This window comes from Symphalangus syndactylus, chromosome 12, assembly GCF_028878055.3.
Source record: "Symphalangus syndactylus isolate Jambi chromosome 12, NHGRI_mSymSyn1-v2.1_pri, whole genome shotgun sequence".
Classification (NCBI taxonomy): Eukaryota; Metazoa; Chordata; class Mammalia; order Primates; family Hylobatidae; genus Symphalangus; species Symphalangus syndactylus.
The window spans coordinates 123,182,700-123,210,386 of NC_072441.2; the positions used below are offsets into that span (position 1 = coordinate 123,182,700).

The 27,687-nt window shown below is 35.9% G+C and overlaps 1 protein-coding gene across 4 annotated transcripts in view; it reads left to right on the forward strand.

Annotated features, from left to right (window-relative positions):
* The window catches only part of RASAL2 (RAS protein activator like 2), a 407,617-nt gene that overhangs the window by 277,875 nt on the left and 102,055 nt on the right, over window positions 1–27,687 (forward strand). The gene's annotated exons all lie outside the window — the stretch shown is intronic.

Consider the following 27,687-nt stretch of genomic DNA (forward strand, 5'->3'; position numbering starts at 1 on the left):
TTGCATCTGTACTGAACATGTACAGACTTTTGTTCTCATCACTATTCCTTAAACCAGTGGTCCCCAACCTTTTTGGCACCAGGGTCTGGTTTCATGGAAGATTTTTCCATGGACAGGAGGGAGTCGGGGGTGGGGGTTGGTTTTGGCATGATTCAAGCACATTATACTTATTGTGCATTTTATTTCTATTATTATTACATTGTAATATATAATGAAATAATTATACAACTCACCATAATGTAGAATCAGTGGGAGCCTGAGCTCGTTTCCCTGCAACTAGATGGTCCCGTCTTGGGGTGATGGGAGACAATGACAGATCATCAGGCATTAGATTCTCATAACGAACACGCAACCTAGATCCCTCGCATGTACAGTTTACAATAGGGTATGTGCTCCTATGAGAATCTGATGCCACCACTGATCTAACAGGAGGTGGTGCTCCGGCGGTAATGCTTGTTCACCTGCCACTCACCTGCTATGCGGCCTACTTCCTACCAGGCCGTAAACCAGTACTGCTCCGTGGCCTGCGGGTTGGGGACCCCTGCCCTAAGTAATACAGTATAATAACTATTTACATAGGATTTACATTGTATTAGGTATTACAAGTAATCTAGAGATGATTTAAAGTATATGGAAGGTTATGCATAGGTTATGTACAAATACTGTGCCCTCTTTTGTCAGGGATTTAAGCATCCATGGATTTTGGTGTCTGTAGGAGGTCCTGGAACCAATCCCCCCATGGATACAGAGAGATTACGGTATATGACTTAAGGTCTATAACATGATGTTTTGATATACATAGTGAAATGATTACTACAGTCCAGCAAATTAACATATCTGTTATATACTTCCCTCCCTCCCTCCCTCCCTCTCTTTTCCTTTGTAGTAAGAGTATCTAAAATCTACTCCCTTGGAAATTTCCAGTATAAAATATTATTAATCATCATCCTCATGTCGTACACTAGATCTCTAGATTTAGCCTACATAGCTGCAATTTTATACCCATTGACCTAATTCTTCCCATTTTCTCTGCCCCAGGTAACCACTATTCTGCTCTATGTTTCTATCTGTGTATTCATTGTTCCGTTTTTTTTTTTTAATTCCACATATAAGTGAGATCATGCAGTGTTTTTCTCTGTGTGTGTGGTGTATTTCACTTAGCATAATGTCCTCTAGGTTCATTAATGTTTTTGCAAATGGCAGGATCTCTCTTTTTCAAGGATGAATAATATTTCATTACATACACACACACCCACATCATAGTTTCTTTATTCGTCAACAAGCACTTCAGTTGCTTCCATAACTTGTATTGTGAATAATGTTACAATGAATATGGGAATGCACATTTTTTTAATAAGATTGTGATTTCATTTCCTTTGAGTAGATATTCAGAAGAGTGGGGATTGCAGGGTCGTATTACTAGTTCTATTTTTAATTCCTTAAGAAACCTCCATACTGTTTTCCACACGGGCTGCACAAATCTGCATTTCCACCAACGGTGTACAAGGGTTCCCTTTTCCTCACACTCTTCCTAACACTTGTTATCTCTTGTCTTTTTGATAATAGCCATCCTAAAAGGTGTGAGGTGATATCTTATTGTGGTTTTGGTTTTCATTTCCCTGATGATTAGCGATGTTGAGCATCTTTTCATATACCTGTTGGCCATTTTTATGTCTTTTGAGAAATGTTTATTCAGGTTATTTGCCCATTTTTAATTAGGTTATTCAATTTTTTGGCATTGCGTTGTTATATATTTTTGATATTAACCCCTTATCAGATATATGGTTTGCAAATATTTTCTCCTAATGTGTAGGCCTCCTTTTCATTTTGTTTATTGTTTCCTTTGCTGTGCAAAAAAAGGCTATTTACTTTTATCCGGTACCACACGTCCAAAGTTAGATTTAAATTAACGTAGTTTTCTTTGCAAAATTAGCAATGGTAAATTTGTCAAAGTGTTAAACAACCTCATTAAATGCTCATAGGAGCAAATAACCATGTCAAATACCCTGTTCAGATATGGAAAAATTTTGCTCATTTAACAAATATTAAGCACTTACTATGTGCCCAGCATTGACTAATGTTCAGTGAAATCCTTTTGTTAAGAGATTCTTTTGAAAAACAATCAGACTATAAACATTATTTATTGGTGGAAAGGAGTAAAACATCTATATGCTATAAAAAGGCCGGGTGCAGTGGCTCATGCCTGTAATCCCAGCACTTTGGGAGGCCGAGGCAGGTGGATCACGAGGTCAGGAGATCAAGACCATCCTGGCTAACACAGTGAAACCCCATCTCTACTAAAAATACAAAAAATTAGTGGGGCCAGGTGGTGGGCATCTGTAGTCCCAATTACTCGGGAGACTGAGGAAGGAGAATGGTGTGAACCCAGGAGGTGGAGCTTGCAGTGAGCCGAGATCACGCCATTGCACTCCAGCCTGGGCAACAGAGCGAGACTCCGTATCAAAAAAAAAAAAAAGAAGTAAAACATTTATATGCTATAAAATTCAACTTGATTTTTCCATTTCTTCACATCAGAAACCATGGGGTCTGGCGGGGCGTGGTGGCTCACACCTGTAATCCCAGCACTTTGGGAGGCTGAAGAGGGCAGATCACGAGGTCAGGAGATCAAAACCATCCTGGCTAACACGGTGAAACCCCGTCTCTACTAAAAATACAAAAATTAGCCAGGCGTTGTGGCAGGCGCCTGTAGTCCCAGCTACTCGGGAGGCTGAGGCAGGAGAATGGTGTGAACCTGGGAGGTGGAGCTTGCAGTGAGCCGAGATTGCGCCACTGCACTCCAGCCTGGGTGACAGAGTGAGACTCCTTCTCAGAAAAAAAAAAAAAAGAAATAAAACATCTATATGCTATAAAATTCAACTTGATTTTTCCATTTCTTCACATCAGAAACTGTGGGGTCTGGCCGGGTGCGGTGGCCCACACCTGTAATCCCAGCACTTTGGGAGGCCAAGGAGGGCAGATCACAAGGTCAGGAGATCGAAACCATCCTGGCTAACACGGTGAAACCCTGTCTCTACTAAAAATACAAAAAATTAGCCAGGCGTGGTGGCGGGCGCCTGTAGTCCCAGCTACTCGGGAGGCTGAGACAGGAGAATGGCATGAACCTGGGAGGCAGAGCTTGCAGTAAGCCGAGACTGTGCCACTGCACTCCAGCCTGGGTGACAGAGTGAGACTCCATCTCAAAAAAAAAAAAAAAGAAGAAACTATGGGGTCTGGCCTTTTTATTTGGCCACTAACTCTCTGGATTCCTACACAATTTACTTTACTCTGTTGTGGTGTCTCAGATCCCTGATCAAGGAAAAGAGTTTTACTTCTCATTAAATAACTGTTCACCTTCACCTTTCATACCTCACCCAAAATATCTAAAAATGTTATAGAAGAAATTCCAATAGGGAATGTAGTTCTGAGTGTCGGCTCTGGAATAAGAATATCTAAGTCTTCACCCAACCTCCAATACTGGCTGTATGACTTCGTCACTTCTCTAAACCTTCGTTTTCTCTAAACCTTAGTTTACTTAACTATAAAATGGGAAAAATGTTACTACAACCTTGTAGGGTTGATATGAGGAGTAAATGAGAGGTTAATAGCACCTCACCTACTACCTAGTACATTGTAAATGCAGAATACATTTGATCTATTATTATTGTTGCTACAAGTATTCAAATTATTGCTAGGCCTAGCGACAAATTGCAGAAGATGTTACCCTAATGATTTTCAGTTTACTTACAGAGCAGTGCTAATCATAGATATATTGGGTTTATATATCCATCTATGCATCTACTCAATAAATGTTAGGTAGCTACTATTTGCTTGATATTTTGTTAGGTGCTAAAAGTGATAGGCTCCAAGAATTGTATATGCTGTGAGTAAAATGTAAAATATAACTTTATATTAGAGAGAAAATATTTCAAGAATAATTATGTATTAGCTACTTTCTGGGTCTTTCTGAGAAGGAGTTATCTGTTCATTAACAACAGCTGTCACTTTATTTACATTTTTTTTTTTCTTAGAAGAATGGCTTTAGTATTTAAAGAATCTGATTATCTCTAATTCTAGATAGTCATTAACGTCTTTAAACAGAATCTGCCTTTAGCTTTGAATGGAACATTTCTGTTGAGCACATGTTTTATAATACTGTTGACTACCTTGCTTTTTTTTTTATTACTTTACATCTTGATACCCTTTTTCACTGAAATCAAAGCACCTTCTATGTGTATATTAAATATTCATATGATGGGAATACTTCTTCTGATGCTAACATCCTTGTTGCGCTGTGGCTTTGCATGTCTAAGTATTGCTTCCTAAATCTAGATAAATGAAAAGTCATCTTAGCTTCATTAGTTTCATCAGCTCTAATCATATAATACCTTATATGATCATATAATATTATATCTCCTCACTAAAATACAAGAAAAGTTATAGTTTGATATTTACTTTAAGCTTCTTTGAGGAAAAGTATTGTACATGTACAAAGGAGTATCAAGATAGAGATGCAATCATTGTATCTATCCTCTAGTTGCCTGTTATGTTATGTTATGTTATGTTATGTTATGTTATTTTGATGGAGTCTCACTGTCGCCCAGGCTGGAGTGCAGTGACACGATCTTGGCTCACTGCAACCTCTGCCTCCCGGGATCAAGTGATTCTCCTGCCTCAGCCTCCCAAGTAGCTGGGATTACAGGCACGCACCACTATGCCCAGGTAATTTTTTGTATTTTTAGCAGAGATGGGGTTTCACCATGTTGGCCAGGCTGGTCTCGATCTCCTGACCTCAGGTGATCCACCCACCTCAGCCTCCCACAGTGCTGGGATTATAGGCATGAGCCACCATGCCCAACCTAGTTGCCTTTTAGAAAACTAGTTATTCTTGCTTCCAATCCTTTATCACAATAGTGTATTGAATGTCCATAAGTTCAATAGTAATCCTCCAAATATTTGAGACATTATTTTAATATTATGTAGATTATTACTTTGAATTATACTTGCAATCAGTACCCATGATTTCTCCGTCACCATTGCTTGAAGACACTTTGTTTTTCAAATAAATGCCTTTTTATGATATTGAAATATAATTTGTATAGTAGATTATGCATGGAGTAGCATACCTAATTTTATCCTTAAAATGTCAACCAACATCAATGTTAAATTTCCTGATTTTAATTTTTGTTCTTGGTTTAGTAAGAGAATGTCCTTTGTTTTAGAAAATGCACACTGAAACAGTTGCTGGTAAAGGGCATAATGTCTCCAGCTTCCTCAAATGAGTCAGGAAAAATGCATATACATAATAAAAATATACACAGAGTGATTCAGCAAAGTTGGCAAAATGTAAACTGTTGATAAATCTGGAAAAAAGATATTCAGGAGTTGTTTATACTATTTATATAAAGTTACTAAAAAACCTACACCAACTTTAGTTATCAGTTTAGGAAAAGATCATGTATTACTTGCCTTTGTTCATTCTTGAATATCTAGCATTAATCTTTTCCTATGTGCAAGAATACTAAAGCAGGAGGAAAGAGACTGAGTTAGTGGTTTTGGTTTCTTCAAGAAGGATGGAAATCCCAGAGGAATTAGGAAGAAAATATGGTGACTGTAAAATTAGAAGATAACGCTCATCCACTATCACATTTTAAAATTACTTGATACCTCCCCCCCCCCCAAAAAAAAAACATGGATTATAGAAAACATCTTATTTGGACATCCTTTTGAAGTATAAGGCTTCCACACAAAAACCTGTACACAAATTGTTCATGGCAGCATTCTTAATAATATTAAAAAGTAGAAACAACCTAAATGTCCATTAGTGGAATATTTTCAGCCATAAAAAGGAATGAAGTACTTGCTAAAACATGGGTGAACCTAAGTAAAAGAAACCAGGCATAAAAGACCACATATTATATTATTTCAATTGTATAAAATGTCCAGAATAGGCAAATGTATAGAGTCAAAACTTAGATGAGTATTTGTTAGGGGATTAGAGGCTGGGGAGTATACGAGTAACTGCTAATGGACACAGTTTCTTTTACAGGCCGTGAAAATGTTCTGTAATTAAATAGTAGTAATGGCTACAAAAATGTGAATGTATTAAAAATCACTTTAAAAGGATGAATTTTATAGTATGTGAATTATATTTCAATAAAGCTCTTATTTTAAAAAAGTAAAACCTTGCCCATCAGTCTTACCTCGGAGTCTTCCTGTCTAATTAAAGGTAAGTCAAAGACCCCTAACATTACATGATCTGGCTTCCTATTACTCCACAGTCTGATCTCCTTTTACTTTTTCCCTCTTCATTCCAGTCTAGCTGCAGTGCCTCCTGGCTGTTCTTGCCTCTAGCCTTTTTATTGGTAGTTCCTTCTTCCTAAAACTTACCACCTTTAACAGTTTAGTCAAATGTCAACCTCTCAGCAAGGCTTTCCCTGCCTACCCTCTCTGAAATTGTAAACCTCCCCTAAATTACCTGTTTCCCCTTTTTGCTTTACTCTTCTCCTTGGCATTATTTACCATCTAACACAATATATATTTTACTTTTTTATCTTACTATTTCTCTTCCCCATAAAATATAAGCTCCCTGAGGACAGAGATTTTGTTGATTTTGTTCACAACTGTATGCGAGGGCCTAAAATATGCTTGGCACATATTAGCACTGATATTGTTGAATGAATGAATCTGAAAGTATAAGTACAAGCAGCTATAATGAAAATCAGGAATACTAAGTAATTGAAGAAAGGGCTACATATTTTATGCCCTTTATTAAAATAAAAATTAAGTATCTCATGGGACCATGAAACTAAAGGAGTAGAAGGAAAGCAATAATTTGTGTCTTGAAAGCAAAATAATAAGACAATTATTCAGTTACTAAAATGAAAATAAAATGTTATTTGACCCAGGCAGATAATAGTTATTTTACTTTTCAATGTTAAGGACTCGGTAGATATCCAGACATACATTAAGTACTGAAAATATGTTGCCTGAATGGACAGTGTTGACACAAATCAGGGATCATTTAAGTATGGCCCATGCCTTTTTTTGTAAATAAATTTGTATTGGAACACAGCCATGCCCATTAGTCTACGTATTTTCTATTGTTGCTTTTGTGCTATAACAGCGGAGATAAAGTAGTTGCAACAGATTATATGACCCACAAAACTTAAAATATTTACTATCTGGCCCTCCACAGAAAAAGTGCATTTGCTGACCCCTGCCTAAATTGGTCTCTGTGGAATACGGAATAGTATAGTAGAGAATCATGACCAAACCTTCAGAAGTTTGCATTTCATTTCCTGGACTGGCTGTGTTCTTTTGGACAAGTTAAGTTCTAAGATTTTCGGTTTCTCGTCTGAAAATGAATAGAATACTTATCTCACGTGGTTGTTGTTTAAGAATTTTAACTGAGCTAATGTGTATAAAGCACTTAGTGAAGTGCCTAGTAAACAGTAAATGGCAGCCCAGTAAGTAGCACATGCATATGTGTATATACATATATACAGATATGCACATACACACAGGAAATGCATATGCCCTCAAATAGGAACTCTGTAAGTCACCAAGCATTCTCCAGACACTTTCTATATTTTTAAGTAAATAATGAATAAAGTTAAATAGTAAGTACTTACTACACATAAGACAACATGATAAACTGCCAAAATATATGGGATTTTGTTTTTTATGTAGAAAATTATAGTCAAGCATTCTTTCTTTCTTTCTTTTTTTTTTTTCCTCCTTAGAAACAGGGTCTCACTCCATCACCTAGGCTGCAGCACAGTGGCACAATCATAGCTCACTGCAGCCTCAAACTCCTGGGCTCAAGCGATCCCCCTGCCTCAGCCTCCCAAGTAGCTGAGACTACAGGCATGTGTCACCACATCTGGCTAATTTTTGTACTTTTTGTAGAAGTGGGGTCTCACTGTGTTGCCCATGGTGTTATCAAACTCCTGGGTTCCTCAGCCTCCCAAAATGCTGGGATTATAGGCATGAACACCATGCCTAACCTTCAAGCATTATTTCTGACAGCCCTATTTACAGTATTTTGATGCCCTTGACTCACACTTTAGCAAAATGTACAGCCCACTATAGAGTTTTACATTTTCAGGTAAGTTTCAATGTTTTATTTTTAAGGAAGGACTAATTCATGCTATGTTCTGATTATAAAAAGAGGAAAACAGTGTAATGCCTTATACATTATATTGTGACAAAATTTCAATCTAGAACTTTTTCTTGTGTGCCTCCTTTTCTTTTTTTTTTTTTTTTTTTTTTTTTGATATGGGGTCTCATTGTGTCACCCAGGCTGGAGTGCAGTGACATGATCTCGGCTCACTGCAACCTCTGCCTCCGGGGTTCAAGCAATTCTCCTGCCTCGGTCTCCCGAGTAGCTGGGATTACAGGTGTGTGCCACCACACCTGGCTAGTTTTTTTGCATTTTTAGTAGAAACAGGGCTTCACCATGTTGGCCAGGCTCGTCTTGAACTCCTGACCTCAAGTGATCTGGCTGCCTCAGCCTCCCGAAATGCTGGGATTACAGGCATGAGCCACAGCACCTGGCCTGGGTGCCTCATTTTCTAACTGTCAGTATACAGAAGGCAAATTCATAGGGCTGGATTATTTTGATGACCTTTCTAACTATACAGTGTTTTCTTTGTTAAAATAAATAAGAGATTTAATTTTTCCTTAACCAAGTTATTTTGGTTGTTAAATGTGAAGACCAATGGTATGAATCCTTAAATCAGGAATATGTGTGATTCTTTAGTATTAAGATATCTGTAATACATGGAATTATAATCTATCTCACTTTCAATAATTTAGTAAACAGTTATAAATGTACTATATGCTAGGCATTAAAATTTTTTAAAAACTTAATAGGACAGAAATTTTGTTTTGTAAAGGTATGAGATATTGTTGAGAAAAACATTATGTAAACAAGTAATTTTAATAACATAATAGTAATAACAATGAAAGTACGGACGTGAGAGCCGTTAATTCTACTTTAAGATGTCAGGGAAGACCTGGAGAGGTAACATTTGAGCTGAGTCTCAAGGGAACAGTTCAGTATTGTCAGATGTGTATGGTAGAGTGATACCACACAAGAGGTACCAAAGTCATTCCGCAAAAGTCTTTGAGCTTCTACTGTGTGTCAGAGAATGTTTTAGGCAGTTGAACAAAACAAAACAGTTGTTCTAGACAAATGAACAAAACAAATGACTTGTTTTCTGCCACTTTCAGTGGAACATGTAAAGGCATGGAAGTGAGATAAATAATACAGAATGGCTGAGTCTAGAGGAGTCTGGAGGTCCCTGACAGGAAAAAAGCAGAAGCCCCATCACACCAGGAAGTTTGAATGTAATCCTGTAGGCTACTGATGTCCAATCCCAGAGCTCCAGAGATACTGGTGTGTCATGAAGTTATTACAAAGGAATTAGCAATCCATGCTTAGATATTAAGCATGCATAGCCTGTGGATTTTAATAAAATGTCTTTTACACCTATTTTTATACTACTTTTCAATTTTTTGAAGTTATTTTGAGTAATAGAAACTCATTTAAACATATGAATTCATAATACCTTTTTCGACAATTTTTATTTTCTCAATCATATGGTACTGTCACTGTAACTACTTTTAAGTAATCATCAAAATGGTTAATTTTTAAATGAGGTCCTAAAATATTCAGCCTGGCATCTCCTGCCAGTGTTGAACCTGTTAAAACTTCTGGAGCTACCATCTAAAACTTCAGTTAATATTTGATGAGCTTCATCTAAGTGCCAAGCACTGCTCTAGGCACTAGGATTACAAAGATTAATATAAAACAAGGTCCATGTCGTCAGGGAACTTACAGTCATAATGAACTAGAGTCTAGATTAAAAATAAATAAGACTGAAGTAAGCATGGAGAAAAGGGTATAGATTCAGGATATGTTAAGGAGGTAGTAACTCTTAATCAATGAGAATCTCTCACTGAAAGCAGACTACTAGAATAGAAGCAAAGACCAGATTCTTAGGAAAAGAGCTAATGTGTTGCTAATACAGGGGGAAAAAAAGCTCTATCTTTTATTAAGAATATTGTTTTCTCCTAGTAACAAGCCTAATCAATCTCCAGAGAACAAGGATATTAATGATTTATGGATCTGTGAACATACCTCTTCTGCTTGATTTTTCTCTGCCTGGTAATAAGGTATAAACCTGTGAAATAATCTTAAGTCAAACCATGAAAATATGTAATGTAAATGATGTAAAAAATTCATCTGGATCTGACACCTTCACAATAATGTTGGAGAACAGTCATTCTCTATGTTGATCTCTGTACCTTCAGCCCAACAAGCTTACTTCCCTTACTTCTTTCAGATTTCAGCCTTCTTTCCTACACACACACACACACACACACACACACACACAGACACACAGACACACTTCCTTTCTTTCCTCGCAAAGAAAGACAGCTATTGACTAGAAGCCCAGAATTGCCCCCAAGTTCCGACCACCAGCTCGAATTCTTATGAAGTGGACTTGTAATATCCTTAATGTTGCTGTTGGCAGTCAGTTACAGATTCCATTATTGTCGATCAGTGCAGTCGCCATGCGAGGTGGGGGGAGGAATGGAGGAGGAGAAGAAAGGAGGGATGAGAGCTTCCTATTCACAGATTTATCAACCTGCCTTTTCTTGCAGGAAATCTTCGTAAAGGGGGCTGTTGAAATAGCTAAAGCAGGAAGGGGAAGGGGGCTGCAGTTCTTGCGGAGGACTGAAAGGAAATTTGAAAACCTTTCTCCTCAAAACAAAACAAAATGCTGAATTTGTTCTTTTGTCTTTGTTTTTGTTTGATATGCTTTACTTAACTGATTAGCTATTGTGCTGTCTGGTTATCTAAGCTGCTTCCAGTGTAGGAACCTGTTTCTTTTTCTTTGAGTGTCTTTATTCTTTATTTTCGTATGATTTTTCCTGTCATTAAACACACTTCATTATTCAGTGTTATCCTGGCTTTTTCTTTCAGACTAAAGCATAACACCAAGAGACAGAAGGACAAATCTCCTTTCTCTTCTCTTATACCACCCTCTTTTAACCCTATTTCTTTCCCCCTCCCCCTGGTTGTATTAGATTGATGTCACAGAGACAGAATTCAGAGTGGAGGGAGGATCACATTTTCTCTTTCATCATTACCGCCTAGCCAGCAATTTAAGTGTTGGACCCCCAAGAATTTAGTCTCTATATCCTTTTTTTCTCACTTCATCATTCAGTAATTGTGCTCTGTATGGAAAAGTTTTCTGGCTGGAGAATGAGTCTCCTTTCCCCCGGTGATGTGGCGGAGTGGTTGGATAGTAGCACCGAAGAAGAGAAGAGCCTTCTGTCATTTCTGGGTACGGTAGGGCTTGCTTGTTCTTTTAACCCTTTATTGTCTGAACTTTTCTTACTTTTGAGAATAGGACCCCAAATTCTCTAAATCCACTTTTGTATTTTTAAAAGGAGAAGAGGAATTAAGGGAATATGTTTAAGTCGTTTGCTTTTCAAATTTTGTTTGTCTATAGAAATAATGCCACCAACACTAGCTATGAGAAATAAGAGAGAGATTGCTTTGCCTTAACAAAGAGTGCTTGCTCCATTCAAGGCTTACCATGTCATCTGGCCAGCTGTTCATGGTATTTAGACAACTTCTGCCAACCAAAATAATATTATTGTTTTACTTTACTCTCAATACAGTGACGGTGAGGCATGCTGTATGAGAGTGGGAGTAGGCTTTGTGTGCATGAAATGCCAATGTACAAATGGAGAAGTAGCTTTTATGCAAGGTATGAAATATTTGTAATGTTTATATATGATTTCTACTGACTACATAAAATAGGACACATGACCTCCCATTACTTTAACTTTGCATTTATGAATGCTAATAAATTTCTAAGTAAAGCAATTGTTTACCTTGAGGTTATTGATATAATAAACAAATTATTAGGAAAGTTAGGTTGTAAATCCAGTCATATCTTAAATGTGATAGAAGAGCTTGATACTCATTTAAAAACCTATTTGTGAATACTTTCGCTAGATTAATTATAGCCTTCAAATTTATCTTTCTTATAAATTTGATTTATATTTTCCTAGATATAAGTATGCCTTTATTATAAATGGACAAAATTCAGTTGATCTTCTAATTTTCTAATTTATTCCTCATGAATATTTTGTATGACCTATGGATAGTCTTCTGCCAGTCCAAAAGCTATCTCTACTATTATTTGAGAATCTTTCTTATAGTTAGCATAAGTTTATCTTTCAATTCTGTTGTCAATCTTAGCATTCTGGTTTTTTTGTTTTGTTTTGTTTTTTTGCAGTTTAGATGTAAAAGGTCATCCTAATCAGGTCTTCCTAGGTACATATATTTAGATATTAACCCGACTCTTAATTTACCGTGGCCTTATTTATCTTGGGCATTTGGATGACTTTAAGAAATATGTGTACCTCTTAAGCCTTCATTTCTCTGAAGCCTATCTCATTCTACTTGCTTCCCATTCCCCTCCCCTAACACATGCATACATACACATAGAGAAACATCAGTGAAGAAACAAATACAGATATCCCTAATAAAACCAACTTAGACTCTACTACATCATGGGAAAGGAAGGCAGAGTTATCATTGAACATATTTTCTGTGCTCTGGCATACCTTTATGAATTCTCATTATCTAGCCTAAAGATTAATTTATTTATCTCCTTTTTTTGTGGGGAGGTCATTATCCCACTATGCCTGAAATGAATTTGGTTAATAAAGATGAGTAAATAAAAAGTGCTATAGTAGTGCCCCCACCCATCCCTGCTCCTGTCCTCTGATTAGGGGAGTTAGTAAATTCCTATTTATCCACAGACGGATAAATGGAGGTAATAAAGACAAAGAATGTTAGAACTTGCTTAGAAGAAAAAAATGCAAATTTCCATAAATTATGATGTTGACTTCTGGGTAGTCAATTCCCAATTATCCACGTAATGAAACCTTCAGATTATAGATAAAAACAGGTAAGTCAGAGTCCTGATTCTGCTCAAGGGCTACATTGTTTAGTTGCTGAGTGAATAGACAGCAATGTATCCCATGCTCTGCTGTGGCAGTGCTAAGCTGTGAAAGTCAGCAAATCTTATTTTTAGGATTGAAGCTCTCTCCTGACCATAGGCAGCAAACACCTCCATCTGTGGATAAACAGGAATTTTACTGAGCTCCTCCACAGGAATGAGGAACAAAACTATCTGAGATGTAGCTTGTGATAGTTCGAGGATTAAATAAAACCCTTGTGTTGAGTCATTTGCTAATGTAATTACCATTAATGACAACATGCTTTTCCCAATGAAGATGCCAAGAGAAAAACAAAGAAAACTAAATCTACTTTATGGTGAATCTAGGATGAGTAGAACCAAGAGACACTGTGTCTTTTGGTACCTATCAAATTATGCTTTCTTTGCCTAAGGAATTTTAAGGCAGATTTCCCTCCAGAAGGGGGGATGCAAGAAAAGTACTTTGTGCTGGTTAGGATCTACTACTTACTTCTGTACAGTAACCACCTAACTGATGTTCAGGCCTTCCCAATAACGTAGCTCACTGCTAGTTTGATGAAACTTCATACAACTGTGCACTGTTATTAATCTGTTCAAAAACCTTCCATGGTTTCTTCATCACCTATCAGATAAATTTAAAACACCTTACTGTGAAACTTAATTTGGCCTTTCACACCTGACATTCTATTATTCATTTTAGAGGAGAAAATCCCCAAGCCTCCCTTCCAACCACATTGGTATACTTCCTATCTTGGAACAAATATTGCCCTTTCCTACCTTGTTTCTTCTGTCAGCAGTGTTCAAACTCAGCTTTCTAAATTCAGCTTTTTAAAACTCTGCCCTTGTTTCAAAACTTTCTTATAAATAAATACAATGTTCTAGACACTACTAGATGCTGTGGCTGGATACAGAGAAGTATAAGAAAAAGCTGCTTATGAGAGACATAGAGTTTGGCTGGGGAGAAAACATGAACTATGCCAAGTTAAATAAGAAAAATTAAATGGTAATTCAGACGACAATGGAGAAAACGAAAATAAGGCAGTTCCTAATTGTAAAATTATTTATCCAGGTAAAAATTGCTTTGAGAGTTTGAAGAATTTACATTTAAAAACATTGAAAATTACGTTACAGAGATAGGGTTTAATCTGAATCCTAAAAGATTTTTATGGAAATGGTGGGGTTTTCTCTATGAAAGCAGTGTCCTGAGGAATATTAAATAATTTCACATCCAGTGAGCAAACTGTCTTGAAAAGAATGCAGAATTCATGTAAAGAAGTAATGAGAGATAACATTTGAAGGGTATTTGGAAGCTCACTGTGTAGGACTAGTGAGACAGGCTAATGAGTGACAATTTTATCCTGAAAGCCATAGAGAAGAATGAAAGATCCTTGAGCAAGAAGAAGATGTGATCAAAGTAGTTTTTTAGAAAGACATCTGAAAGTGATACTAAAGGGGAAGAGGCTAGAAGCAGTTAAATCAGTTTGAAAGCTACTGCAGTAGTACAGGTATGCAATAAGTGCCTCTACTTTTTTATCCCTGTGTATTATAATTGTTGGTTTGTGTATTAAAACCAGACTGTGAATGCCTCCACAAGGAGGGCTTAATCCTCTGTCTTTTCAGCACCTGGAATACTCCTTGTGCAGATGAATGTTTGTGTAGCTCAGGTGAATAACAGATTAAAATAGATGGAGAGATTACAAAGAATCTATCAGCAGAATTGGTGACATATTAGAGGAATGGGGAACAAAATGAATCAAAGATAATTTTTGAACTTGGAAGAATGGTGGTACTATTAACAGAAATAAATTGAGAAAGGGAGCCAATTTTTTAGGAAGATGGGAGTTGTGTTTAGATATTTTGAGTTTTAGAAGACTAATCCACATCCAGACAGAAAAAACAGGTTTGGTAATTGGAAATTAAGTCACAGGTGGGAGCTGTTCATCTAGAGAAGAAAGATAGTTGATATTCTAAGCATCTGTAGGTCATCTGCTATCAAGAGCTTGTCAAGAAAAAAGAGAGGGCAGCAGCTGAAACTTGAAGAATATCAACATTTGGGGGTGGGTGGAGAGACAGAGGAGACACAGAGCGAATGACCGTAAATGTGGGAGGAAAGCCAGGGTGGTGTGGTATCACAGGTGCTAAGGTAGAAAAGGTTAACAATGTGGTCAGTAGTGTCAGTGGCTACAAAAGCCGAAGAGAAGTCAGAAAAATACCACTAGGCTTGACAATGTAAGAGACTGTTGATAACCTGTGAAAGTGTTAATGCTATTTGAGTAAAGTTGAAGAGGGAGAAGTCAGATTTTATAATATTGAGAATGACAGTAGGAGGTGAGATAGTGGAAACCATAGGTTAAGTCTTTTGCCTGAAGAAATCTGTGACTGACAGAAACATGTACCCTTTTAAAAACTAAATTGAGAAGACTTGGACATATTTTTAAGTGGAGGAGAGAGCAAGATCTTGAACCTACAAGGATAAAGACTAAGAATACAAAACATTTTATGGGTTTGGAGGTGAGAGTAGAATTAAAAGCATAGAATTAACCTTTTGAAGGGAGAAAGGAAAAACTCATACAGGAACCAAATACGCATGCCGAGATTTAGCAATGGAATGTAGGGAAGATGGGGAGATAACAGCTACTGTATTAATCTTATGCCATTTATCACACCCAGTCTTGCAGAGTTAGCTATTTGTGTACCCATTTATGTTGTTATTTGTGTGCCCATCAAATGCTTCCCTGCTACTGCCAGATAAGGGTCTTAATATTTTGTCATCTTCCAGAATAGCACCGAGTAGGTACTTAGTAGATACTTTTTGAATAATGAGTACTATCCAGATACCCAAAAATTTGAGACTCGGGGCTTTTCAAAATTATTGAAATTATTCTATTGGATCCAGCTTTTTTTCCCTCTTATTCTACTATTCTGTAGTCCCATAACCATTTCAGGTACTTTGATAGCATTTGAAATTATTATTCAGTAGATAATGATTGCATTTTCCAAATTCTAGAATGAGAAGGAAAATAGTGTATACTTTTTTCCACTTTGCCTTTTCTAAATGGAATTTAAATGATTTCATTTTACTTCATTGAGTGAAGTAATTTATGTGATAGAATAGTTCTATGAAAGAATAATGTAAATTTGACAAATCCTAAACATTTTAAGTTTCTAAATGACTCTGTTGACTATAGTTAATTATTTGGCATTGGCAACTATTATCTGATTCCCAAAATTTACACCAAACATCAAGGGAGAAACATATTCATTATGCCAGACTAGATAACCTCAAAAATAATATAGAGACAATTAGAAATGTCACATTAATATAACAAACACTTTTAACTAAATGGCTGAACTCTCAGGAAGGAAAGGAAGTCCCCAGGAAGAGGAAAAAGAAAACAAAACAAAACTCAAAATCTAGACAGTAAACTCTCCTGGGGGCATTTACCAATTTTAGAATTTTAAAGTTTTAATGTCTATAATATAGGAGATGGGCCAAGGGTCTAACAAAGTGAGGAATTAGAACTGAAAGGCCTATGTCATTCTTCCCCATAGGACTGGGCCTCTGAATGAGTTACACCTTCAGTGAAAGTGAAAGTTAGAAAAAAAATCTCATTGACAAATATAGACAAATCTTAATTATCTTAACCTGGACTGGTAGGTGAGGTGGGAGGGGAAAAACATCCTGAGAATTCATAATCACAGTCGTGATAAGGTAAAACTGAAATACTGGACAACATTAATATGTCAGAGACAGGACGTGGGTAATTGGAATTGAAGTATTTTAAGATTGTTGAATTATTCAAGAGAAGGATAGAAATCGTGATTAACTTTAGGCTTTAAGTATATGTGTTAAAATGTTAAGGACAACTACTAGAAGAATAAAAATAGAGTGTATATTTTCAAAAGCAATACAGAAGAAAATGGAATTTTTTAAACCTGATTAACCTGATTTTAAAAAAAGAAAATCAGAAAAAAGTGGGAAAAAAATAAATAGAAAATACAGTAAGATGGTAAAAATAAAATCCAATTATATCAAATTATATATGAAAATGTTAAAAGATAAATATTGTCAGACTGGATTTTTTGAATGCTATGAATGAGAGAGAGATCTAAAACACAGGGACCTAGGAAAGTTAAAAGTAAAGGCTTGGAAAAAGAAAGCTGGTGTAGCCAGTGAAATAGAATAAGACTATCAAAAAAGTTGCTGGAATAAAGGAGGTCCCTAAATAATGATAAAATATAAAAATCACTAGGAAGACATAACAATCTTACATGTACCCAATAACAAAACCTCAAATTTTATATGGCAAAAATGGACAGATATATAAAAAGAAATGGTTAATTCTACAGTCCTATCTATAAAAATTAGTAAGGATATAGAGAATATTCAAAAACGCAGTAAGTTTGATATAATGGACATATATAGAATCCTGACTCCAACAATTAGTCTTCTCAAGCACATACAGAATCTTTATAAAAACTGGCAATAGACCAGGTCATAAAACAAATCTCAACAAATTTCAAAGTTGCACAGATTGCATTCTCTAATAACAGTTGAACTAAGTTAGAAATTAGTAACAAAAATTTACTTTAAAAACCTTTATTTTTGCAGTCTTTTAAAGTTACTTGCAAATAACTTGTTAGTCAAAAAAGAAAACATAATGGAAATTATAAAATACTAAGCAATACTGAAAATAGTGTATGTCAAAACTTGTGGAATATTACTAAAATTGTTCTTAAATGAAATGTATAGTCTTTTACATTGAAAAGGGCAAAGGCTACAAATTAATGAGCTAAGCATTTAACTCAACAAGTTAGAAAAATAATAAACCCAAAGAAAGTTTAGGGAAAGAAATAATGAAAATAAGAGTAGATAATGATGAAATGGAAAATAGAAATCAATAAAGCCAAGAGTTGTTCCTTTAAAAAGCCTAATGAAAATAGATGAAACAGACAAGATTTGCTAAAAAGAGAAAATATAAACAATGTTGACACATGAAAAAAGGGTATAATTATAGAAAATTAGAGAATTGAAAAATAGGAGACTATTATAAAAAAGACCTTTTTGATAATATATTTGGAAATTTAGACAAGTGGACATTTTAAGAAAAATGTAACTTAAAATTGTAGAAGCAATAAAAAAATGTAATTAGGCCTGTGACCTGTAACCATTAAAGAAATAGAGGCTAGACACAATGGAGCACACCTGTAGTCTCAGCTACTGGGGAGGCTGAGTTGGGAGGATCACTTGAGACCAGAAGTTTGAGGCAGTGAGCTGTGATTCTGCCACTTTACTGGGAGTGACAGAGCAAGACCCTGTCTCGAAAGAGAGAGAGAGAGAAAGGAAGGGGAGGGGAGGGAAGGAAGGAAGAGAGGAGAGAGAGAGAAATGGAGTCAGTAGTTTAAAATCTACCACTGATTATGGTTTAATTTCTCATACAGCTTGACTTCAGAAAAATAATTAATGTCAAGGCACACTTGCATTAATATTTCCAATCAGTGATAATTCAGTTTTTCATAGTGAGTGAATAAATTAGCATTCTGGCATCTAAATTTAAAAGCAAAAAGTACCTCAGTATGGCTATTGAATCCATATTGAGTCTCACAGGTGGACATGGTTCCCTTAGAGTTTTTAAGTCTTACATCCTTTGTTTAGGGATTTCCTTAGAACAGAGAAAGTGTAGAACAGAAGATGTTCTTGCAAAAATTTTCCTTTTGGGGATGTATAATTTAAAAACTAAAGGAAATTAAGCTGAACAGATATCTAAAGAAAATGAGTAAGATATCAAGACTTAAATGTAATTATGTTCAAGTGTGCTTCTCAATAAAATTTGGAAATTTGTGACTTAATTTGAGACAGGGTCTCACTCTGTCAGTCAAGCCCTGCGTCTTCCACCTCAGCGCCTTGCCCCCCAGCCTCAGCGCCCCCTACCCATAGTAGCTGTGACGACAGGTGCAGGCGCATGCTGCCATGCCCAGCTAATTTTTGTATTTTTTGTAGAGATGGGGTTTCTCACCAGGTTGCCCAGGCTGGTCTCAAACTCCTGAACTCAAGTGATGCACCGGCCTTGGCCTCCCAAAGTGCTGGGATTACAGGCGTGAGTCACCGTGCCCCGCCAATTTGTGACCTTTTTAAATAGAATGATGCATAGAAGGAAAATCCTCAAAACTTTTAAACCTAATTTCCCATGAGGCTTATTTATCATAATCTCAATTTTTCTGTGATAGCTATGTCACTAATAGATCAAAATAAAAAGGAAAAATTAGAAGAAAAAATATCAATTTAATATACATAAAGGAGAGTGGTCTTAAACTCAACTAGATGTTAGAATTTAATTCCATGTGTGAGTTAGAGGTAACTAGAAAATTTATCAATTTATTGTGTATTAAATTGAACTATATGAAATTGCTGGTATTTTACCATTTTAATCTACCAAAAAAAGGCAGTTCTATATGGCTGTACCTAATAGAGTCATGATTATAAGCACATGTGTCTATTGAGTGGGGGTAGGGGAACGTGTCCAAAGTATGCTTAACGATTTTTTAGTTGTTAAAATATATTTGCCATTATTTATTATCTTTTATTCTATCTTAATAATCCCTGCAGACAAGCAAGAATGGGTGCAAATGGTTTATAAAAACATTGTGAGAGAAATACTTAAAACAGAATTCTACCTGTTAAAATTTGTTTAAAAATTTAGACACGATCACAAGATGATTCCAATATTGCAGTGACATAAGACCTCCATTATGGAACACTAGTGTCAGTATTAGTCAGGAATATAGTTTAGTTTGGTACCCAAAACTAGAACACATATAATCAAAGAATATGAACTTATATAAATGTATTAATTGGAAATCAAAGAAATGTGAGTAATTAGGCCTGGTTTTATGGAAGTAGATGAATTGAAGTTGATATTGAAGGTCATCTAAGAGTTGGCAGATATGTAGGTGAAAACCATTAGCAAAAGCAGGCATATGAGAATGAATGTGGCCAGTTTGAGATTAGAGATCATCTGACTGAGGCAAATTGTTGAAAATTGTTGGCAGAAAGGACTAAATATGCAAAGTAGGGCCAGGTGATTTTTTTTTTCTAATGTCTGACTATCTAAAGATCTCTAGGAAGGAAATTTCATCCAGAAAGTAATGTTTTAGGGAGATTAATCTGGTAATGATGAGTAGGATAGCTTTAAGCAGGGAGAGACTGGAGTCAGTATGAGCAGTTAGGAGCTTCCTGCCATAATCTGCATGAGAAGATAAAAAGCCCTAGATTAGGATGGTGGATGGTAGTGGAAATAAAGAAGACAAAATGAAGCCAACAGCCGTTTCGAAGAGATACTTAGCAGTGTGTGTTGGCTAAAGGGGGGCAAATCAACATCATAGGCTCCTTTCTTTTTTATTACCTTCACTAATGGGTGATGTCGAGTGTAAATGATTTTGTTTTTGTACAGTGTCATGTGCATATTTAGTTCTTGGTAAATGATTAAGTTCTCATCTTTATATTACGAGTTTACATATTTGTATGTTTTCTTTTTTTAATGTCCTCTATTAATATTTGTTTGGGAAATAAAACCCAAACAGAGGCTCTGGCATAATCAAGACTAAATCTTTTTTTTTAATGTTCACTGCCTACCAAAATTATGGTATGAATAAGTCTACCATTATACCCCCAATTATATATGAAGCTTATTAACAATGAGAATATATTACTAAATCAGTTACAGAAAAAGTTATATATGAAGCATATTAATAATGAGTATATATTATTAAATCAGTTACAGGAAAGGTTTAAATAAAGGTGTTAGGCCATATCTGTAGAAGAGATTATCTTCCACAGTTGACGACAAAATAAAACTCACCAAACTGAAGTTGAGATCTTATAAATACCAAACCGAAGTTAATACCTTATAAATAATTGGACTGACATGTTCAAAATAGGCATTTTATGCTGAACAATGCTTTGTTGTTTAGTAATTGTTCTTTGCAAAACCTAAAATATTAATGCTTTTTATCTCTGTTCATCTCATACAACTTATCTAAGTATTTATCTCCCCACATAGGTATACTGAAGATTGGTGGCATTGACATGCTTTATTTTGGAGGGCTCTTGTCACTTTTTATTCAAGGGATCAGTATTAGATATTCTTTATAAGTTGTTTCCTGTTTTGTTCACATTTTTTCACCATTAACTTTTGTCATTAAGTTAGTAAACTTTTGTCCCTTGTTATTGTTTTGCCTCACCTCTCTGTTTCTTGACTAGAATGTTTTTATCAGCATCAGCATTCAAGGATTGAGTTGTTCTTACAGGTTTTGTGTGCAGAAAACACCTCAAGAGTGTGACTTAATTCTCTTTAAAATATGAAGAAAACTGGAGTCTCTGTGATCATTCATCTTATTTTTTTCCTCCATTGCAGCCCATTATACAAAACACATGGAGAACAGGATAGAATGCATGGCGATTAAAGCTGTCTCTAAAGCCAAACTGCATGGATTCTAATCCTGCCCCCACCCTTTTTACCAGCTGTGCAAACATGGGCAGAGTAATAGAACATCTTCTTGTTTCCTTATCTGTAAAATAAGTTGATAGTTCCACCTCCAAAGGATTGTTTTGAGGATTAAAGATTTAACTTATATAAAACATGTAGCAAATAATAAGGCATAATATAAGGTTGGTGCAAAAGTAATTGTGGTTTCGCATTTTTTAAGTTGCAAAAGCCACAATTACTTTTGCACCAAACATGACAATTTGATGTTGTACTTGTCATTGTTATGTTTTCATCATCATCAAGATACCCAGTTGTCGTCACTAAGAACTAGATATATGTTTTCTATCTGAAACTTAAGATAACATAAATATCCCTGAGCTATTTTCTTGGCCTTTTCAGTTGAGAGTGTTGTTGGCACTATAAGTATTCTCTACCATCTCATCCAACATTGTCATGTGAAGCCCTAAGTTGAAGAAATGGAATACTTGTGGGTGGTATTCAGATCCCTTGGCTGGGGAAAAAAATTGTTTTTCTATTATGTTAACAAGAAGAAATATTTTAAAATAATAATAATAAATTTACTGAGGCAAGGAAATGGTGGGGAGACTGGATGGCTTTACTTTATGAGAATTTACCACATTTATGTACTTAGCACCAATTTGTACATATTGGAGTGTGTGGGGCATGCAAACTGGAAAGGACTACTTGTTTGAGTGAAGTACTGCAGTCTGAGTGATACAGATTGGGTGAATTAAAGTGGCTCTGGGGATTTGTATTTCAGAGCAGCTGGATGCATGTGGCTGACAGTGCATAGGCTTTAAGGCAGTAAAAGTGGGATACAGCAGAAAGTATCCTACTGAAAATGGTGGATGAAGTTTATAAAAACACCCAGGTGCTATAGTGTTAGCAGCCATATAAATGCAGTATGTGATTTTTCTTCTCTTTGCTCTTGTCACTTTTTCTTTATAATATTTTTCTAACTCTGTCTTTTAAGTTCCTATTACCTTTAGGAGTCCTCCAGCAAAAAAAATATGAAACCTTATTTTCATGAAAGCCTTTTTTGTGTCACAATTTGCCATTTGTTATTAAAGCCCCTCTTTACTGAAGAGCTACAAACCCATTTCCTCCTACTATTTCATCCTTCCTATTCTGTTTCTTAAATGTCTTCTGTGCATCCTATGGAAGAAGAACCTTCCTAATTCAGAATTCACAGCATGGAGAGAGAAGTTACTTGCTTATTTCATTCATTAATAATTTGAACCACCGACATACCACATCCTATTTAATGTTGTCATTATTTACACAATGCAAGGGAAAATAGATTATAGTGAAGTGGACTCATTCACAGCAACACTATATATGCCAAAATTTCGGTGACTTGAATGGTTACACAAACACAGTTTGGTTTGTGTTCAGTGTTTTATCATGTTTTGTTGAAATGTTGACTTTTAAAAAGGCTTTTGAAGTAAACTGAAGAATTCGCTTTATGAGAAAAACATTAGAAACTTGTTTCCTACCTACAAATATCAAAATTATTAAAGAGGCATGTGAATAATTATAATTGAAAGAGTATTTACATTTATTCATGTTTTATAATTCTGTGCAAAAAATTACTAGGAATTGGTTCAGGTTGCCATTAATATGAAGTGCTTAGACATCCTGTATATGCCAAAGAAACTGCATCTGTGATATGTAATATTTTTCTGTTCTATTATAACTTGAGAATTTTACTATATTTTAGTTTCTTATATAATTGCTCACCAAATTAAAGCTATAAATATCTTTCTACATTTTATTTACCTTTCCTGCTGAATTTACCCCTCTGAACTGACTTTATTCCCTTTTAAATTTTGCCACCATCCTCAGAGAGAGTAATAATTGTTACTATCTCAGGGGCTACAGCAAAGATTAAGTAAGTTAGATACTAGACCCAGTACTTAGCACATAAATTCTCAACATGAGCTAAAATTAGCTGGGTGTGGTGGCGTGCACCTGTGGTCCCAGCTAATCAGGAGGCTGAGGTGGGAGGATCGTTTGAACATGGGAAGTATAGGCTGCAAGGAGGTGAGATTGTGCCACTGCACTCCAGCTTGGGAGACTGAGTCCGTGTCTCCAAAAAAAAAAAAAAAAAAAAACAAACCTCAATATGAGCTAAAATTATAATAAAAATATTTTCCCTAGACAAATTATTCACAAAGAGGTGCTTAAATAGCTTTTATAGTATTACACTTTCTTTTAAAAGAAAAAAAATTTAAATTATTACCTTTACCTGTTTTTTACACTGTGGTAACTAATTCTAAAAATGGTAGACATTATAAGAAATTTATGCTATTTATAATAGTTAAGTATATGCAAATATTATATGGCATATGAACTTTGGTTAAATGAGATTGAACAAAAAGTAATTGATGCCTATAGATATTTGACCATACAGTAATGACATTGTGTAGCAGATACCTTTCTCATTTAAGATATTTTCAGAGTCTTTTGGAACGTAACCCTCAGTTAATATGATAAACATTTCGGTTTACTCTCTTTCCAAACATAATAACATTCCAGATTTATTCTGAATCATATTCATTATTCAAAATCCTGAAAAGAAAATTGGCCTGGTGGTTGGCTCAAGCCTGTAACCCCACCTTGAGAGGCCAAGGCGAGTGGATCATTTGAGCCCAGGAGTTAGAGACTAGCCTGGGTAAGATGGTGAAGTACCCTCTCTAGAAACGGGCATGGTGGCACACACTTAAAGTCCCAGCTACTCAGGAGGCTGAGGTGGGAGGATCACTTGAACCCCGGAGGTGGAGGTTGTAGTGAGCCCAGATCATACCACTGCACTCCAGCCTGGGCGACTGTCTTAAAAAAAAGAAAGAAAAAGAAAAGAATTAAGAAATACCAGTAAGTGTCTATCTATGGACTTTCAATATGATTTGTACCTTTTGGTGACGCATGTCTGACCAAGTGGTTTTTCATTTTAGAGTTAAAAAAAAAAAGTCCTTACAAGAGAAGATTAATGAGTTTACATGTTTTGGTGCAAAATTAGCTTTTTGGAAGAAAGAGGTTCTTTAAAATGTAATAGTATTATAGTGTCATTTCCTTAGCATATACATTTTCTTCTGTCACTGTCCTTATATTGGCCAGTATTATCTGAACATGTCTGCCCCAGTTCCCCTCAGACTTTATCTCCTACTATTTGTTCCCACTCACTGGCACCAATCCCACTGGCCTCTTTGCTGCAGTTTACCTTAGAAGCTTTTTACTAGCTTCCCTCTACCTGTAGTCTTCTTCCCTGTTAAACCTGCAAGGCTGACTTCCTTACCTCCTGAAGTATTGACTCACACCTCACCTTTGCAATGCAACTACCTATTTAAAATTACCTATTCATCTCCCTGACTACTTTTTATTTCCCCCAAAACACTTGTCACCTTCTAACTTACTCCTTAGGGTCCTCCCAAGTACATGATAGGAATTAGTGGCATTTATTCCCTGGTAAGTGAACCAAAGGCAATGTATACACTGTTAGGTTCTAAGGCAGAAATTGACTTCTGTTTGTTGAACAGGAACATCCTCCGCCAAAAGTATATTTGCCCCTATAATTATCCAATTTTCAGTTTCTTTGCCACACTTTCCAAAGAAAGCGCATTGACATAGAGGAAAATGTGTATGTTGAGGAAATGATAGTACTCTATTTTGGATTTTAAAAGATTCTTCCTTCCAGAAAGCTAATTTTGCCTCAAAGCATATAAACTCATTAATCTTGTCTTTATCTCTGGTCTGGATAACCCAGTTTATTAAATGGTGAAGACTAGGACAGAAAAGGTGAAATGGCTTACACAGAATCGTACATATCGTTGGTAGAGCTGCTAAGAAAAACATCCAGATGCTCTCTTTGTTCAATACATCATTCTATATGGAGCTGTATTGGAGGTTATCTCTCATCATTATAAGTCATCACATCATCTGAGGTCATATTCAATGGCAAAGGAAATGAAGAGATAAATTTAAAACTTAACCAGGCTTTTTATAACTCTTTTTGCCTTTCAATCTGAAGATGAAAAATATTATGTTTAGAGATGAGAAAGTGAGGCAGTTTCAGGCCTTTATCTGAAACAATATTGTATCTCTCTTGTCTCATCAATCTTAGAGAATGGGCATATTTTAAAATGACTATAATTAAATATTGTAACTATGAAAAGAACATTTATAGCAGGTGAAAATAATGCAATAGTATGTAGCATGAGTGGGGGTAGAGGATACAGCTGTCTAATTTTGGTCTACTGGAACTAGTGTAGATTTTCCTTCAAACTGAGCAGAAATGTAGCCCTTAGAGCATAGTAGCAGCTTTCCTTTCTGCTTACAGTTTTAAAGTTAAAGGCACAAGTTTAATATGCAGTCCGTCCTGTGACTAATCCAGCAGGTTGCTCATTCTGCTCTTGCTAATGCTGCTACCTTGCTTCTAAGTGGACATTGGTACTTGGGGTATTTATTTTTCTGTATGCTTTGAAGTAGTTATGAATCTTCTGAGAACTAAGGAACTGGGATTCTCCAAAGGCCTATTCTACACTAGCAGATGAGTGGTATTATTGTGCGGGTTGAGAAAGCAACAAAGTGTAAACTTCTTTTCATTAGGTGATTTAGCTTTACCTTATTTCTTCCCCTTCTTTCCCCTCTTTAGTGGAAATTGTTCAAACTTCAGGAATGATTTAATATCTTCTTTCTCGACCCAATAATACATCCTATAAGCTACATCAGCATTGTATTTTTTTCCCATAATACAGAAAGAGAATTTAAAAAGAGAAAAGAAAACAGAAGTATAACAATACCATATTTATTGGAGTTTGAAATGTGGCCACTAATTTTAGTCAATATAATTTCAAATAGTTAAAAGCATTGAAACATATTCATTTAATGAGTTTGTATGCCTGAAAATTAAAATTGGATGTTTGGAAGAAAGTGAGGAAGTTAATTTCAGTTTCTTTCCTTAGCCAGAACATTGCAAATTAAGGAAATGGTTTACTAGATCATTTTATCCCAGGTAATGAAATTTATTTTTCCTCCAATTTAGTTTCTCTGTCAATTATTCAGAAATTAAAACATACTATATTGTAATATTAAATCTCCAGTATCTTCTAATTTGATATGAGGTTACCTTTATAGGTAATTATTAGAGAAAAGGTGAGATTTTTTTCTACCTTCACCAGCCCCATTCCCTGCCTGCCTTGCCCCTAGCCACGTAGAGTCATCTAACTTGGATAATTACTCTGTAGAGTCATATTCCTGAAGTCTGGAAGTCTTTCTGTTCAATGTGCTTCAACTTTCTGTTCAATGTGCTCCAACAAGCTGATTTACTTAAATTCAGTGCTTTGTGCCATTCCCATGAATCTGAGCTAATTATGCTGCCATTTTTCAGCGATGTGCATTAGAAGTCATGTGTGCCTAATTCTGAAAACGGCTTTGTACATTAAGGCTCATTTAACTAGTGATGGTTAGAGAGAAGTTAAGGGACTTACAGTTACTGGTCATAATTTTAAAATACAGTAGTAGTATGGAACTCTCTTGTACTGCAAGCATATAAGATGCTATGTTGTCAGCCTCTCAGTCTTTAGGAATGTTCCAATTTGGCTTGTGCCTTACCAGTCAAGATGTCACAGAGAAGATATGTTTAGTCATGGAAAAGAAAATCAGTGTCCAGCATGCAAAGATAGTAAAAGAGTAAGCACTTCCAATTGGCTTTTCATAGGAGGAATTGATTTATGTGCATTACTGGGTCTGTGTAAAATGGTGTCCTTTTGGCACTAGCCGAATATACATTTCAGTAAATGTTTTTTCTTGCTGCAGATAAGTGTAAGACAGTGAAATTTTCAGTAACTGAGGGAAGGCAGTGGTTGGGCGTCTGTTAATAGCCTGAAAGTAACTAATGAGGATGTGCAGTCAGAACGATTGATTGAATAGCTGCAGTCCTGTGTATTTCTTTCTTGCTTGCTCTCTCTGCAAGCTGTGGAGAGGGAGGGGGAAGAGCAAGACACAGAGGGAGCGAGAGAAAAAACGCTCTCTCTTAAGTGGAAGTAGCACGGATCCCAGGGGCCAGGAGGCCAGAAATGGAAGTTTAAACTGCATCTGTCTTTTAAAGGGAGAACAGCAGGAATCAAAATGTCAGTCTCCGGAGTTACGATTTA